Raw genomic sequence first — 383 nt, forward strand, 5'->3', positions numbered from 1 at the left:
TCCTGGTCTTGTTTTTGCTGACTGTATAGAGCTTCTCCATCTTTGGGTGCAAAGAATATAATCAATCTGATTTCAGTGTTGACCATCTGGTGATGTCCATGTATAGAGTCTTCTCTTGTGTTTTTGGAAGAGGGTGTTTTTTATGACCAGTGCATTTTCTTGGCAAAACTCTATTAGCCTTTGCCCTGCTTCATTCCGTATTCCAAGGCCAAATTTGCCTGTTACTTCAGGTGTTTCTTGACTTCCTACTTTTGCATTCCAGTCCCCTATAATGAAAAGGACACCTTTTTTGGGTGTTAGTTCTAAAAGGTCTTGTAGGTCTTCATAGAACCGTTCAACTTCAGCTTCTTCAGCATTACTGGTTGGGGCATAGACTTGGATTA

Source organism: Bison bison, unplaced genomic scaffold, assembly GCF_000754665.1.
Source record: "Bison bison bison isolate TAMUID 2011002044 unplaced genomic scaffold, Bison_UMD1.0 scf7180017864456, whole genome shotgun sequence".
Taxonomy (NCBI): Eukaryota; Metazoa; Chordata; class Mammalia; order Artiodactyla; family Bovidae; genus Bison; species Bison bison.